The sequence below is a fragment of the Leptinotarsa decemlineata genome, unplaced genomic scaffold (genome assembly GCF_025532065.1).
Source record: "Leptinotarsa decemlineata unplaced genomic scaffold, Ldec_3_MD MMD2_P_RNA_scaffold_2, whole genome shotgun sequence".
In the NCBI taxonomy this organism is placed as follows: Eukaryota; Metazoa; Arthropoda; class Insecta; order Coleoptera; family Chrysomelidae; genus Leptinotarsa; species Leptinotarsa decemlineata.
In genome coordinates this window covers 18,935,901-18,950,350 of record NW_027412529.1, presented here as the reverse complement: position 1 = coordinate 18,950,350, position 14,450 = coordinate 18,935,901, and the positions used below count along the sequence as shown (strand labels likewise).

The following is a 14,450-nucleotide window of genomic DNA, read 5'->3' as shown; positions in this document are numbered from 1 at the left end:
GACGATACAGATTTGCTTAAAATGGTTATAACTGCTGACGAATCATAAGGTCGATCAATGGGGAATGTTCCTCCTGACGAAAATCAAGTAGATTTCATAAAAGAGATCTAAAACAGCGTATTTTAAACCTATCATTTCAACCTTTTTTTTTTGAAAAATTATAAAAATATTTAAAAAAGAGGAATGCAATAATGCATTTAACATTTAAAGGGATTCGTTTCTATTTCACCATTTAGCAACATCGGTTATAGCTAATAAAGGTCAATGAATCTGTTACCTGTATGAGATAAACAAAAATGACATATTTCTGAGGCGTGCTGTTCTGTTTACTATGTTCCGAGTTCCGAGACATTCTGTGACATATGACATTTTGTGCACCTAACCTACCTTCCTGTGTATAAATAAATAACAAAACAACTGTTGTTTATGTGGCTTGTGAAGGTGATATTGAACTATAATTTATATTTTGCCTTAATTGTTGATTGATAAAGAATATTTTCCTTTTTTAAAGTAGCCTATCTAGGTACGTATAAATTATTTCAACTTGATATATTATATGCAAGGTAAAATATTTTTTTTAGGAATGACGGGTAAAGTTCTAGGCGCTGTTGCCAATATGTGAATTAGAAACAAATCCGTTTAAAAATTAAAACCCAACATTTGAAACATCAATTTGAATACTTTTCGAAGTGAATTTGAAAAACTCATGAATTGAACTCAACTTTATTTTGTTCAAACTTGCATTTGCTGTAATAACCCAAATTGAGGAACATTCCCCATTGTCAAGGTTTCGCTCATTGTTTTCTAAGATTACCTTAGAGTAGTGCATAAGGAACTCTTACCACATGGGTACGGTCAATTAGCGAGTATTATCCTTGAAGTTATGCGCTGCCTGCGAGAAGCAATACGAGGAAAATGTTCGATTTGTGGAAAAATAATTTATCGTTTTTTTGAACCACGCATTTGCTCACTCGTCATTGCTTGTTCGTGATTTTTTTGGCCTAAAACAACACCAGTATCATGCCTCAGCCACCGTATCCACCTGATTTGGCCTCTGCGTTGAAGGACGGCGTTTTGCGATTACTGAGGAGATCAAAACCGAATCGCTGAGACAGCTCAAGGACATATCAAACAGTGCATATCAGAACTGCTTCGAAGATTTGAAAATACTCCGGCGCAACTGTATTATATCTGAGGGGAACTACCCGTAGCCGGTGCACTTTTGCGAGCTGTTTTAATAGCTAATTATTTTCTCGGAGCTTTACCTCCAGTCGATTTACGAGCGTTCTGCTTGGTACGAACCATTTTCAATAGCTTTTGCGAATTGTAACGTGTGAAACTGTGTGAACTTGTCGCTGGAATAGACAAATCTGCCGAATCACGGTGAGTGTTCGTAAAAATCTTTCATGGAACAATGTATTCATTGTAATCCCCAATATGGAACGTTCTAAGGTAACGGTAATCACAGAACACCGTTGATGAAAAAGTTATCCAAGAGACGACCATCGATTGCTGCCATAAGGGACGATCTTCGAGAAAGCAGGAATTCATGAATGATAACGATCTGACATACAATACACCCATTTACTGTCTTAGAAGAGCTACTTGAATAAAATTAAATACAGAATTTAATTAAAAAAACGTCGTTCCTTAGGATTTACATTGGACTTATATCGAAGGAAGTGTAACGAATCTGAAGCCGCCCCTGACCAGTACGCCGGCCGAATCATGTAACAAACACATGACCTCATTTCGAAAGAATGCAGCCTGTAACCGCCGGTAAAATTATAGTCGAGTACCGAACCAACTACAGAATTCTAGAAAGGACGTTTACCGATATAATTCCGTCTTCCCGATCCAAGAGGGCAGTTTAGAAAGTGAATCGAGCGGCTAAACAAGAAATTCAAGTAGTGAAAATAAATTTAGCGTTAGTTGCTAAGTGTTATAATAAATAAATTAGTTTGTGATTATTGAAATATTGTTAGAAATAAATTTGTTGAAAACAGTTAATTCATTAATTTGCCACAGAAGAATAAAATGTATTCAAATATATTGGTCAAACAGTTCTAGGAAATTCTAATACGATAAATCTCAATGGAGCTAAATTAGAATAAAGTAGAATAGGACATGAATTGAAATATTCATGAATAGGCAACTGAATAAATCAGAATGTTTTCAATTTTTATTTTTAATTCGGATTTGGAGTCTGTCCAAAAACGAGTTCTGTGACGCACAAATCTACAAAAACATGTTTTTTCGTGGATACAAAAGGAAATATTGTGTTTTGTTGAGAGACAAGGTTATGATTTGAAAATGGCATAATTTTTTATAAACATAAAATTCCAAAGCAGCATCAGAAAGAATATTAGGTATCCCACGGAACTGTGCTTCAAAAATAAAATTAAACGGCCGAGAGAATAAAAGTGTTTTCAAGCTGTATGCGAAATCCAAATGATAGATAATGTAATCCTTACAATTTGGTGTGCCGTATCTACTCTTTTTTTGTTTATCGTAGGACCCAAAACCGAAAGTAACTTGAGGCATGGTCATATTTTTTAAATAATTGATATTTATGCAAACTTATTTGTTTACAAATGTCATATTTTCCACGTTTAAACTGCACGAGATATATCTTTCTGTTGACGTGCATCAAGTGCTACAGAAATTAATTTTAGTGTGATTAAATAAATATTGGTACTACTTTATGCTTTTTCTATATTCATAACAATTTTGATCAATCATACGTATACACTTTCTGGTAATTTCGAAGTCGAAGGGCTATTCAAACATTCGTACTTTATTGTTCACTGCCTTATTGAAACTACGCATAAAATTTAGGTTTATTCTGCATATTAGACTTACTATCCAAGAACATGCAAGATGGTTGCACAAATAACATGTTGAAACATTTAGATTTTTTTTCCTCGAAAATTTGATTGCATTGATGATATAAAAACGAGTGTTGATTATATGAATGCAGTTTCCAAACAAATGAGCATGGTAACTTTGATTCACAAAAAAGTAGTTTATAACATAAATGAAAAATGAAAAAGGTCGAAAAGCCCTTGAGATAATAATGACAGTCAATTAATAGTATTTATAAAAAAACTCTTCAGGAAAAAGTTGAAGTAGTAGTGATATGTGGTGAAAATGTAAAAAGGTCGGGAAAGAAAGTTTTTGGCCTTCTATTTCTCCATCTTCATTCAAAAAACGTGGAAATCTTCCAAAGAAAGGAAGCCTTTAATTTCAAAAAATTAACTAAATACAAAGATTTGTAGATCATGCACAAACTGAAAGAAAAAGCCCTCTCAAAACAGCTATTTTCATATAAATATTGGATTGCACGAAAGAAAGAAAAGAACGCTGAATTATAAAAAAAACGCTTTTCTCTATTCCACTTGTATTCCAAACATTCGTAATGGAATCGATTCAGATATCATTCACAGGACTCCTACACAATATAATTAATGAAAAGTAATATTTCACTTACACGGAAACGGAACACTGTCATCCTCACTGCTAGATATCCGAGGTTTCGCCAAAAACACTTACCATATTATTATCATATACGGATAACATTATAAGAAAAAACACTCAATTCGTTCATAATTACGACTTTTTGTTACGGAATCGGTTGAATCAACCCATGGCATCGATGACAGTACGTAACATTCATTCAATAAAATAAGCGAGTAAATAATAATGTTATCCATATTTAATAATAATAATAATGTTTATTTCAAAATGTACAAAAAGATAAAAGACAAACATTCAACAAGTAAAGAAATAAACATAACAAATCACTGAAGCTCACATACCTTGTGCGTGATATTTATTAGATTTCCATAAATACCCATATAGATACATACAGTGTGTAACAACGAAAACTTAACAGAGCCGTTTTTGAATATAAAAAGTAAGATTTTTAAAAAAAGCTCGGACACGTCGATTTCTAATTAAAGGGGGGCACCTTTCAGACTAATCAGATTTTTTGTAGTAAGCAGGGGTGCATCCGACGACCCTTATATAGATAGGGAAAGTAGGTCCTTGTTTTAAAGGTCTTTCGAATACCTTTACAACTCTGTTAAAAGAAAATTTTTGTAACGATCAGTTTTCGAGATAATTTGAAGTTAAAATTGCCATGTTAATAATACATTAGACACACCACTCGGTAACTCAGAGAAGGGTAGTGAATGACGATAATGCGATTGGAGTGATTGGTCAAGTCATCGCCAATCCCAAGTTAAGTACCAGATGGCCGAAATAAGCCATATGAGCGCATGGAGAATCCTTAAAAACCACAAATTCCATCCATACAAAATTAAACTTATTCATGAACTCAATGAGGATGATTTTGACCGAAGACAAGAGTTTTGTGAGGGCATGAGTGAGAGATTATTGCAAAATCCCGAGCTGCTTTATAACATTTGTTTTTTGGACGATAGCTCATTTTATTTAAATGGTTGCGTGAACCGTCACAATTGCCGTTATTGGTCGGATGAAAACCCAGAAATACATACCCAACATCCCCAAAAGTTGAATGTCTGGGCCGGAATATTAGGCAATCATATTATAGGTCCATTTTTCATTGATGGAAATTTAACCGGTGATTCTTATTTACAACTTCTTGAAGAGGCAATACAACCTCGTATAGTTGAAATAATTGAACAGGATCCAAGATGTCAATATGAACTTATCTATTTTCAACAAGACGGTGCACCACCCCATTATGCCCAGCAGGTTCGAAATTTTTTGAATAATAATTTTGAAGGACAATGGATTGGCAGAAGAGGTCCAATTGAATGGCCAGCACGATCACCAGATTTAACACAACTGGACTACTCTTTGTGGGGATATTTAAAGTCTGAAGAATACATATATACACACGCATATACACAACCTACATATACATACATATACTTAGACACATTCTTGCAAACATAAACTCAAACATATAAATTTACAAAGATCTACAGAGCGTTGATTGTGGGAGAGGATGATATTCAAATGTAGTGGTCGTTTTAATTGATGAGACGGTGTAAATCCATTCTTGGTTAGTAATGTATTCAAATTTCAAGTTTTTTTTTTATAAAGCGGATTTGAGTTAATACATTTCAATTCTATTGGTAATAAATTATAGATTTTGGGTCCCAAGTATTGATACGATTTTTGAAATTTGGTTTTTTCGGGTTTGGGGACTTTTGATGCATTTTCTTTATGTCTTGTTGAGTGGGGATGATCTATCATTAGGAGTTCAGTTTTATTTCTATGCTGCCTCAACAGTAGACTATAAACAAATATTTGCTTCAGATCAAAAAGTTTTATTTCTTCGAAAAGCTAGTTTGTTGGATAGTTATACTTTTTTTTATACATTATTTTTAGGAAATATTTTTGAAATACTTGCAGATGACTTGCTACAAGAGCATAGTAAAGGATTTTGAGATGTTCTATATCTAGTATGTCTGACAAAATTTTGAATCTTGGAAAAATAGATCTCACTTCTTTACAGACATACATAATTTGCTTATCCCACTTCTGATGGCTGTCAATATATACTCCTAGATATTTACAATGTTCGGTGGACCGTATGGTGACATCGGAATCATCTGTAGGGATTGATAATGTTCGGAATTCTGGTTGCTTATTTTTATTGCAAGAAAATGGGATAAAGTAGGTTTTTCCGAAATTAACTGTTAATAGTCTATTGTTGAACCATGCAAATATATCTTGAAGATCTGTTTCAACTTTGCATTTTAAATCTGTCCAATTTGTTTCTCTATACAAAATTCCGTCCGCAAAACTGATTATTTACCCTTTGGTTTCCAACGAAAGTAAATCATTAACATATAGATTAAACAGTATAGGTCCCAACACTGTGCCTTGAGGTACTCCGTATTCAAATTTTTGAATTCACTAATCGTTTCTCTTATTTTCACACATTGTTGTATTTTACTCAAGTAATCAGAAAATAATTTTAGTGGTGTTCCTCGTATGCCAGTCCTCTCTAGTACTTGTAATAATTTAATGTGTTTCACAGTGTCGAAGGCTTTTGTTAAATCAATGAAGATACAAAGTGCTGGTTGGGTGTCATTTAGTGATCGATATATTTCTGATGTGATTTTAACCAATGCATCTTCAGTCGATCGAACTTCTCTGAATCCAAATTGATTTTCAGATATAATATTATATTTATTGAGGTAGTTGACTAGTCTTTTCTTCAGAATTTTCTCCATGATTTTTGATAAATTCGTTAATAAAAAAGATATGGGACGATAGTTTTCCATGTTCAATTTATCACCCTTTTTGTATAGGGGTTTGATAACCGCTATTTTGATTTTCTCCGGGAACTTTTTTCGGTTTCAAGCTATTCATGGTTTCAATTATTTCGGTTTCTGTCGTTTCACTGAGGAAGAATGAATTCATGCTGCTTTTTTCTTTGAATTTCTTTGAATGGTTTAGAGTTATATTATTTGCCAAATTTTTTCCCACGTTCGAAAAATAATCAACAAACAAGTTTGATATATTGAGATCACTATGGATCAAATTTCCGTCTTTTGATCTTATTTGACTTATTTCTTCACCTTTACAATTTTTTCCGCATATTTCTTTTCTAATTTCTTTATGTAATGTTTCTTTTTCGTTACTTTTATAATTTCAGTTAACTTATTTCGATATTTTTTATATATTGTTGTGTTTTCTACTGTTGGACTATTTGCTACTGAAGAGCCGATAAGGCAAGTGTCTTACGGCGGAACATCGGATGTCTAGAAGTGAGGAAGACAGTATTCCATGTGAGTAAAATTTTACTTCATTCATTAGTTACATTGTGCAGAAATCCTATGAATGATATGAATATGTTTTTCCGTTAACCAGCTGTCGCACCCCTACGATCGACAACCCTCAGAAGTCGAAACTTGTGCGAGGTAAGGATTAACGAGGTCTTACCTTTTAACGTGTGATTCCTAACACGGGTTGGAAGATAGCAAGTGAAGATCGATCGTTCATATAGAACATAGTGAAGAAGTCTAATTAAATGTGTGCCTAAATATTGTCTTACAGAATTGGAGTTCAAAAAGAAAAATTTTGCACAAAAATACATTAAAACTTCAATTCAATTAAAACGTAGGAATCAAAATTTTTACATACAAACATATACAGGGTGTAACTAAATAAGTGTAAAACATTTAAGGAGATGATTCCTCATCGAAAAAAAGATAGGATGGATCTTTCATATAAAGAAATTTCATTGGAGCATCCCTTGTTAAGATACAGCCCCTTAAAGGCGGTACATAAAATTTGAATAACAATTTTTTTCACAAGCACTAAAAAGTTACAATATTGAAATTAATGACGTTTTGTATTACCAAAAAGACACTTAGTCAGAAATTTATTTGGTTTACCCCATGGTTGTAAGGGGTGGAAAACCCTATAGAGATACATCGTCATAAATACAACTGGATTTTTTGTTATTTTGTAGTTAGTACTTGCATTAAACGATTAAAGGGTAATAAACAAAACTAATTTATTAATAACAAAACTCACAACATGTAGAAATCATAGTAAATGTTCAATATGTCTACCTTCAAACATTACGCATGCGTCTAGACGTCGGCGCATTGAGCCACGTATTTGCTCAAATATTCCTGGAGTCTCTCTGATTACCCTGCACGCATCGATGATGCGGTTTCTTAAGTCCTCTACTTCGCGAACAGGAGTACGATAAACCAAATGCTGTAAATGGCCCCAAATAGAGAAATCGAGAGGATCGAGATCCGGGGATCGAGCGTGTCAGTTCTGTGGTTCTCCTCGACCTATCCACTGATTTGCATATGTTTCAGTTAAATGCTAACGTGCTACTTGACTAAAATGGGCGGAAGCCCTATCATGCATATCCCTTCTGGCGCCCAAAGGAACTTCCTCCAGCAGTACTAGATGCACTTCTCTTAAAAATAGAACGTATGCCTCACCATTTAATCGAGGAGGTACAAAATGAGGCCCAATTAAATCATCCCCAATAACTCAGAGCCACACGTTAAGAGAAAACTGTTCTAGATGGTTAGTTTCGACGATAGCGTAAGGGTTTTCATCAGCCCATATGTGGTAATTATGAAAATTAATAATCTACATTCGTCTGTGAATTCTATCGTCTTCAGAAAGTCACAATTTCTTCTAATCATTTCCAGCATCCAATTGCAAAATTCAAGACGGTTCGGAAAGTCTCGCGGTAACAGTGCCTGTACTCGTTGCAGATGGTAAGGGTATAAGAGTTGTTCCTTTAAAATTCGAAATACCGTCATATGATCAACATTTAGCTGGAAAGCAATCTTCCTAGTACTGGTAGTAGGTTGTTCTTCAATCAAATTAAGTACTGCTTCCTCAAGCTGTGGTGTTCGTACTTCTCGATGGTGACCACAATCCTGCGTTCTTCTATCGAATGAACCATATTCTCGTAATCGTTGATGAAGTCGAGCAAATATTCTATGTGAAGGATGCTGCCGTTGAGGATACATTTCAGCATATCTTCTAGAAGCTTCTAACCCATTCCCCTGCGACAGACCGTAAACGTAATGCATATCAGCCATTTCCTCATTTGTGTATGCCATTTTAATAACAAGTGAATTATCAAAGTAACAAATTAAGAATAGAACAACAACACACAATTAGTATTAATTCAATTTCGAAAATTCACAAACTGACAGCGTCATACCAATTTAATTGTCACTATCGCTAATATCGACCTACTAGATAGATTATTTTCGTATTTTCGCATTTATGACGATGTATCTCTGTAGTTGTTCCTAAAATAATTTTTTGCTGCGAACTGGTTTATTTTGGGCAAAAAACCCAAGAGACATTTTTTGTTTAGAATGAAACAGGCTATCGGAAATACATTTTTAAATGGTAAACAAATAATAAGACAAAAAGTTACGTTGCGTTTTCCACCCCTTACAACCATGGGGTAAACCAAATAAATTACTGGCTAAGTGTCTTTTTGGTAGTACAAAACGTCAGGTTAATTTCATTATTGTAACTTTTCAGTGCTTGTGAAAATCCCCTTTAAGTGGCTGTATCTTAAAAAGGAATGCTCCAATGAAATTTCTTTATATGAAAGATCCTATCTTTTTTTCTATGAGGATTCACCTCCTTGAATGTTTTACACTTATTCAGTTATACCATGTATAGTTTTATGCAAAACAAGCACTGATCCCAAAAACCAGACCTGCAACACTTTTCCCTACGCACGGTTCACCAACCAAGTTGACGACATCAGGAAATAAACTAGGCTTATAACGCCAACTTAGTTGGTGAAAAGTGCGTCAAAACAAGTATTGCAGCCTGGTGTTTGGGGACAGTGCTCCTTTTAGTATTCTTATTCCATGCCAAAGGTTCAAGTTGTACTCGTACTTTATGATGGTGGATTCTCTTTTTAGAACCAGGAAAAAAAGAATTAAGTTGTTTCCTTTTAATGTCATGTATTATGTGTCGATGATGACACAATCCATTAAAGCGACGTTGTTAGTTCTGAAAATTGTAGATGGTACGCTCAAGAAAAAGAATGCAGAGAACAAATTTTCATCAAAACAAATTTGCTAAGCAGCGTAATTGTTCTCATTTTTCAGAGGTAATTTAAATTGAAATAAATATTGTTTAAAAAACTAAGAAACTCGCTTTTGAAGAACATCAAACTAAAAAGTTGAAAATATTTTTTTAAATAAGCTCAAAAATAAGCTTAAAACGAAAAATACTAGTATTATTGTGAAAAAAGCGTGGGCGCTTGATATACAAAAAATATGGCACAAAACGCCCACGCTTGTTTCACAATAATACTAGTATTTTTCGTTCATTATTGTTTTAAGCTGATTAAAAAAAATTTTTTAACTTCCTTTAGTTTTTTAAACTATATTTATTTTTCATTTTTTAGTTTCGTATGCTATGAAAGCGTGGTTTTTAGTCTTTTTGAAACTATATTCATTTTATCTAAACTTTGGGATCAATCAGCAGTATATTATTTAGAAAAATGACCATTGATATTTTCCGATTCCGGAGAGGGAGCCTGAAAATCAGCTACCAAGCCCAAGGAAGGCAGCAGGCGCGCAAAGGAGGGTTACAAATGAGACAGCAGGTGCGCGTGTTTTTTTTTTCAACTGAAGAAATACATGAAAAGTGAATTCGAATTATATCAATGGGGTTACGGTCAGCGCCATCTGTTCGCGAATAGATCAAGCAATAATGTCGATATATCAAGGAGGTTACGTACAGCGTCATCTGTCCGCGAATAGAGCAAGCAATAATGTCGATAATTCTGTCAAATACAGATCCCGAGCTTGAGAGTTACAAGCAAACAAACAAACATACATACATACAGGTGAAGTTAATATAAAGCGTGTAAAAATACCTACGCTTCCTTATCACCAAGATAATGTGATACCAGTGTGATGATGCCCCCATCCATTATACAACGTAAGTTCAACAACGCATCTTATGAATATTTGGGGACACATTAATTAGGTATAGTATGAAGTAGTACTGACTGGTTAGGGTTCCTCATATTTCATCTGATATTCATTTTCTCGAATAGTAAAGTGAGCTCCTCAGAAATTTGAAACATTATGAACTATTTAGGGCTCCAGAATTTTTATTTCATGACAAGTCTTCATGCATATTGAACTTTGCCTTGTCTTCAAACACCAATTAAATTGTACCTGATTAATTTGCTCGAAAAATGCTCGATATTTGCTCGATATTATTATTATTGGGCTAACTACTAACTTATATGGTAACCTGGAACATCGAAGGGAGATTAATGGCTCTTTTCTACATATACCTTGACGGGAAGTGTTCGACTGATGGTTCTGACAGTGTGCTCGAAGTTCTCAGAAACACTGTCGGTTTGCATAATTGGATAATTGTCCATATCATCATTCTTGGAAGGTGTGGCCACCTCGCGAACCCGATTTCGGTTCACCGGACGTGACGAAACTTCTGATTCTGAATAGTAATGTTTAGCTTCGTCTCTATCGCTGTCTTAAAATATCTTTCCTTTGTAGCTTTTTGGCCTTCTTAGGCATTTCTTTCTTGATCCAATCATCTACTTTTCTGTTAGACGCATCGGGCAGAGGTGGAAAGCTTTCGCGAACTGAAATGTTGTCACTCGCAGGCGGAGCATTAACCACTCCCTGATTCCCATCTGTCAATTTTGACAGTTGACTTAGCCCATCTGATTCCGCTCAGAGTCATATGTACCAGAAGTACACGTTCTGTGCTGGGGGTTTTTAGATTAGAGAGGAGATTAACGTCGACTAAACAACCACAACGGTAGTTCCTGTAACACTGGTTTAAAAGCAAGAGCTTCCCAGTAAGTGGAAGTTTTCTTGGGGTACCATTTAAAAAAACAAAGTTGGGTGTGGTTTCTTAATGATCTCGGAAGGGTATTCTGACGCTTTACAAATAACGTCATATCGCTTGCTTACTACATTTTAGAACACCCTGCATATATCCTCTGTAAAGATATGCAAAGAAGTTCCTTTCAGAAACAAACTGGAAGAGGAAACACTTTGGAGACAACTTTGTACTTTGAACCCAATGAAAAAGTATTTTGGAAACAACTACTTTCATATGAACATTGAATTACACGAAAACAACTTTTTCTATTCAGTTTGTATTTCAAAAATAATTATTGAATTGGAATAGATACCATTCAAAACAATACCACACAAGGAAATAGTATTGACGTAAAATTTCAGATATGTGAATCAACTAACAACATTAATGTGTCATTCGTAACAAAAGCAGACTTGTCTTTTCCGGTGATATGAAGTCGTAATGTAATGAAAGAAATGAGTGCTTTATCTTGCTGTTATTCAAAACGGTGCTGATGAGGTGATGAGACAAATGTCTTGTCCCGAAATGAAGGAAGATAGTGTTATACAGGATGTCAATTTGAAAACTTCCCACCCTTAATATCTTCCATCCAGTAAACAATATGAGTAATTTAAAAAACAGGTCAATTTTATTGTCAAGAAGGACACTTTCAAGGACTTATTGTAGCCCTCGTAGTTCAATTCCCTACGAGGGGTAGAAGCTATCCTTAGAATTTGAATGGAAAGGGCGGTCAAGTGGCACATCATTTTGATTGGCGTTTAATTCTGCTTCCAATGGTACCTACCCTGACTTATTATTTTTAATGAGCATTTTCCGAAAAATAGCGTGCTAAACTGAGAGAAGTAATAATTATTAGTACGCCTACACCGAGATGCATGGTTTCACCAAAACTGGTAGGAATATTAAGTGGTACCGTTCCAACCCTTTATTAGGGGTAACATTAGCCATTAGCTCCAATTAATCAAAAAGTAGTCTAATAGTAAAACGTAGATGGTAGTAAAGTTGGGATTAGAAAATGCTGAACTTTTAATTATCATCGCAGAAAGTGTACAGATAGCCGTCTTTTTTGCTACTTCTGCTGTAAAAAGTTCCTGTTTTCAGGCAAAAAATTGGTTTGCAAATTTGAACGATGTGGTAGAATTATGCATACAGTTGTACCTGTTGGGCTGTTTAGTGATTAACTTTAATAAGTGTATAAAAGTGTAAAAACGGTTGTTTACATTAAGACAGAATTGAAAAGATTATAATATATGGAGAAATTGGAAAGTGTGCACGAAAGGCGGCATGTCTTTTTAACGAAAGACATCCAAATTGTAATGTAAGTCACCGCGTTATGTGCTTGATTTGGTGAAAAAGTTTTACGAAACTGTTTCAGTGACAAATAAAAAAAGAAATAACCCTGAAATACTGAATTAAGCAGCTCAAATTGTTGTTTTGGGAACATTTGCTTCAGAGACCACGAGCTCCTTAAGATCTGTATCAGAACAGACGGGAATGGTACGCGAAACTGTAAGAAAAGCATTGAAAATTTATTAATTTCATCCTTATGAAATGCAGATTCTTCAAGAGCTCCACGAGGATGGTTATGACAGAAGAATATAGTTTTATGAAATCATGTCTCATCGAGTCAATACCATCCTTAATCCTCTGTTAAACATCTGTTTCAGCGATGAGCGTTCTTTTCTAATTGGTAATGTCAATAGACAAAATTGTCGCTATTGGAGTGACGAAAACCCAAATATTTTTCAAGAAGGGCATACACAACACCCACAAAAAATTAATGTCATTATTGGTCCATCATTTCTGGAAGAAAACTTGACTGGCAATCTATACCTTGTAATGCTTGAAGAGACTTTTGATCCTTATATAACTCACGAGCTAGAAACTCAAATGGACGTAAAAGGGTAATGAACTTTTGCAGGAGGATCTGTTACATTTCCAGCAGGACGGTGCTCCACCTCAGTGGTTGAACGAAATTTGCGGATAGATGGATTGGCAAAAAAAGAGCAGTTGAATGGCCTGCGAGATCACCGGATTTAACATCTTCAGATGTCTTTCTTCGGGGGCATCTTAAATCCGTTGTTTATAAAACACAACCTTCTGATATTGAAGAACTTAAAAGACGAATTACAGCCAGTCAGTTCCTAGTGAAGTTTTCCGTAATTTAGAGGGGAGTTCGAAAATAGACTTTATTACTGATTAGAGCAAAATGGACGACATTTCGAACAGTTTATAAGATATGCGTAAGTAGATTTAATGTTTGAAATGTCTTTCTCGCAAATTTAATTTAATTTTGTAAAAGGACAATAATACTCAACAAATAAAAAATCCCACGCGTAATACATTTATTTATTCCTGTCATTCAAGGGCTGGAACGGTGCCACCTACTCTTCAATACAATAACAGGGAAATTCTAATTAAATGTGTAAGTTTAGAACTCTATTTTTCGGAAAATGCTCATTAAAAAATAATAAGTCAGGTTACCATTGGAAGCAAAATTGAACGCCAATCAAAATGATGTACCACTTGACCCCCCCTTCCCATTTGAAACTCTAAGGGTAATATCTACACCTCCTAGGAAGTTGAAACACGAGGGCTACAAATAGTTTTCATATATTATGTTGTGTAGCATTTCTATGAATCATATCAGTTTCAATTCCATAACGAATGCTATAGTTATTTCCTTTCGTTCTTCCTTTCTTTGGAAGTTACCACATTTTTTGTTTAATGGCGAAGAAGTAAAAAGCCACTAGGCTTTTCCCCATTAATTCAGAGTTTATTAATAATAAATACATGTTTAGTTACTATCACGTGCTTTATACTAATTAAACTGTTCAATGATAGTAGGAAGCTATCTACGGCAATTGCCTCAAGTGTTTCAGTTCACTTTTAGGTAGTGCTTTCGAATATTGTTTATTGTTCAATAGTCACAATTAACCGCTGTCAGGGTTCTTTTTTTGAGGCTAGTAGACAGTGCCCCACTCACGTATGTTGACGAACTTTTAATGGCTACTTGTAAAACATTAATAGTGGAAAAAATTTAGGAGTTGCACATCGAATCTGATATT

The 14,450-nt window shown here is 34.6% G+C and overlaps 1 protein-coding gene across 5 annotated transcripts in view; it reads right to left on the bottom strand.

Moving 5' to 3' along the window:
- The window catches only part of LOC111507610 (NPC intracellular cholesterol transporter 1), an 82,938-nt gene that overhangs the window by 33,452 nt on the left and 35,036 nt on the right, over positions 1–14,450 (bottom strand). The window lies entirely within an intron of this gene.